Here is a 3353-nt window from a genome sequence, read left to right on the forward strand (position 1 = left end):
AAAACAACAAGCGATAAAACCAAAGACAGATAAAGCAGCTAAACTATAAGACAAGTAAGCTTCTCCAGACCATACAAATGCACGGCGAGCCCATGCGAAGGGTTTGGTTAAAATATGCCAAATTCCGCCAAATACACAAATAAAACCCAACCATACATGCCCACCAATTATATCTTCTAAATCATCTACACTAACAATCCACCCTTCTCCACCAAAAGGAGATTTTAGTAAATAACCAAATATAACACTGGGGCTAAGGGTCAAATTGGTAATTTTTCTTACATCTCCCCCCCCAGGGGCCCAGGTATCATATACACCGCCAAAATAAAGAGCCTTGAGTACTAGAAGAAAAGCACCTAGACCTAACAAAATTAAGTGAATACCCAAAATTGTAGTCATTTTATTTCTATCTTTCCAGACATAACCAAAGAATGGAAAAGATTCCTCAAGAGTCTCGGGTCCCAGAAGCGCGTGATAAATGCCACCGAAGCCTAAGACTGCGGAGGAAATTAGGTGAAGTACGCCAGATACAAAGTACGGAAAAGTATCTAGAACTTCCCCCCCTGGCCCTACTCCCCAACCTAGAGTAGCTAAGTGTGGAAGTAAAATCAACCCTTGTTCATACATGGGCTTTTCTGGTACGAAATGGGCCACTTCAAATAGGTTCATTGCTCCGGCCCAGAATACGATTAATCCGGCATGGGCTACATGAGCTCCAAGCAGTTTACCGACAAATTGATAAGTCTGGCATTCCCAGCCCACCAAGCAAAGCCGGTGGTTTCTTGGTCACGACCAGCTAAAACGAAAGTTCCATTAAAGAGCGTTTCCACGTGGTAGAACCTCCTCAGGGAATATAAGATTTTCATGAGGCTGATCCTGAGCTGCCATCCACGCACGAATACCCTCGTTTAAAAGAATATTTTTGGTGTAGAAAGTCTCAAATTCAGGATCTTCCGCTGCACGGATTTCCTGGGAAACAAAGTCATAGGCACGTAAGTTCAGAGCCAAGCCAACTACGCCAATAGCACTCATCCATAAACCGGTGACGGGTACAAATAGCATAAAGAAATGTAACCAACGTTTATTGGAAAAAGCAACACCAAAGATTTGGGACCAAAAGCGGTTAGCAGTGACCATGGAATAAGTTTCTTCAGCTTGAGTTGGGTTAAAAGCACGGAAGGTATTTGCACCATCACCGTCCTCAAATAGAGTGTTTTCTACGGTCGCTCCATGAATAGCGCATAGCAGAGCCGCACCTAATACTCCGGCAACTCCCATCATATGAAATGGGTTCAACGTCCAATTATGAAATCCTTGGAAGAAAAGGATGAATCGAAATATCGCTTGCTACGCCAAAACTCGGCGCAAAGAACCAACCAGATTGCCCCAGTGGATAAATAAGGAATACAGAAACAAAAACAGCAATTGGACCAGAGAATGAGATTGCATTATAAGGCCGCAATTGAACAGACCGAGCAAGTTCAAATTGGCGTAACATGAAACCTATTAGTGCAAAAGCCCCGTGGAGAGCTACAAAAGTCCATAGACCGCCTAATTGACACCAACGAGTAAAATCTCCTTGTGCTTCGGGCCCCCATAGTAGCAACAAAGAGTGTGCTAAACTATTGGCAGGGGTAGAAACTGCTGCGGTTAAGAAATTACAACCTTCCAAATAGGAACTAGCCAATCCATGGGTATACCAAGAAGTTACAAAAGTTGTCCCTGTAAACCAACCCCCTAAAGCGAAATAAGCACAAGGAAAGAGCAATAGGCCAGACCATCCTACAAAAACGAAACGGTCCCTTCGTAACCAGTCATCCATAGTATCAAATAGATCATTTTCTTCTTTAGGAATTCTACCAAGGGCTATAGTCATAGTGATCCTCCTATTCAATTACTTCAACCATTTCCGAGCACCTCATATCACTTTCCAAGGCATATGATAGTTTTATTATCTGTGGACGATTTCTTTGTCGTTCAATGCCCTTTTTCAATGGTCTCGAAGAGAGAAATTTCCCATTTTTATCTATGGAGTCACAGTCACAACCGAGGTCGTGGTAAATCCATGAATTTGATTCGATTTGTTTTTCTTATACTATTTGTTTTTCTTATACTATAGAAATAGAAATAAATTGTTTTTCTTATACTATAGAAAGAAATAAACCTTTGAATTCAGCATTATTCCAAGACTCCTATTTCAAAGTCTATCTTTTAAGGGAAAAATGAAAATAAAAGTAACCCTTCTTTTCCCATTCCCTCTCTATTGCATGGGTGGAAGAACTAAAATAGAGGATTCTGAAAAAAAAAATGGACCTTCGAAATCCAATTTTATGTGTAGCGCAAAGGAGTTGCGATTTCTTCTTATTCCTATAGAACATCTAGTAACAAGAATATGAAATCGTAAATAGCGAAAAATTCTTGTCTTGCGCGGTCTAAGTCTAAGGAAATAAAAAAATTCGCTTATACAATTTCATCTACATCGAATTTATATATCAGAATAGCGGATAGAGGCATCATTAAAGGAGTCAGGTCTACTTACTTTATGCTTCTTTCCAATTTTATGGTGGATTTGATAAGAACCCTTTTTGCTTTCTTGATAAATAATCGACAAAAAAAGCGTTTTTTTTTATATAACCTGCTTGTTTTATTATAATTATAACAAGTCCTATATGGAAATGCCCGCTAAAGAGAAAATCTATTTGATTGTCTCTCGGCCAATATCGATTTTTAGAAAGAAAAAACAAGAATTTTCTTCTTTTTTTATTAACATTAAGAAAAAAGAATATAATTAAAATGGAATTGGCAATATAATTTTTATAGACTTTTGAAAGAAAAAAAGGGGGTTTTTTGCAACCGTTATTTCTTATTTCTTGCCTATATCATATCACGGAAACCTTTCGCTTTGGAACGTGGAGAGATGGCTGAGTGGACTAAAGCGGCGGATTGCTAATCCGTTGTACAATTTTTTTGTACCGAGGGTTCGAATCCCTCTCTTTCCGCTCCCTTGGATCATTTGGGACTTTCGAATTGGAAAGAATTCTGACCCCCGGATTTTCTCATAGATAAATGTACGAAACAAATCCAATAAGAAAAAAAAAAAACTGAATTTTTACTCCTCGCGTCCAGGATTCCGTCCTGGGTCATTAGATAAGAATCCAAAGATAAAGAGTGAAACAAAGAATATCACTACTGTATAAACAAAAAGTTTGAGAGTAAGCATTACATAATCTCCAAGATTTTTTTTTAAGGAATAGATTACCAGTTTTTCCTTACCACACGGATCCACTAGGATGGTTTTTTTTTTATACCTAAAAATGCAAAAAAGAATTCTTGAAAAAAATTGCAAGAATTCT

The 3353-nt window shown here is 38.4% G+C and overlaps 1 non-coding gene across 1 annotated transcript; it reads left to right on the forward strand.

Annotated features, from left to right (window-relative positions):
* The first annotated feature begins 2911 nt into the window (after positions 1-2911).
* TRNAS-GCU (transfer RNA serine (anticodon GCU)) lies at positions 2912-2999 on the forward strand. Its single transcript has one exon. It is a non-coding gene; the product is annotated as a tRNA-Ser (tRNA).
* The last annotated feature ends 354 nt before the right edge of the window (positions 3000-3353 follow it).

The sequence above is a fragment of the Aegilops tauschii genome, unplaced genomic scaffold, assembly GCF_002575655.3.
Source record: "Aegilops tauschii subsp. strangulata cultivar AL8/78 unplaced genomic scaffold, Aet v6.0 ptg001071l_obj, whole genome shotgun sequence".
Lineage (NCBI taxonomy): Eukaryota > Viridiplantae > Streptophyta > Magnoliopsida > Poales > Poaceae > Aegilops > Aegilops tauschii.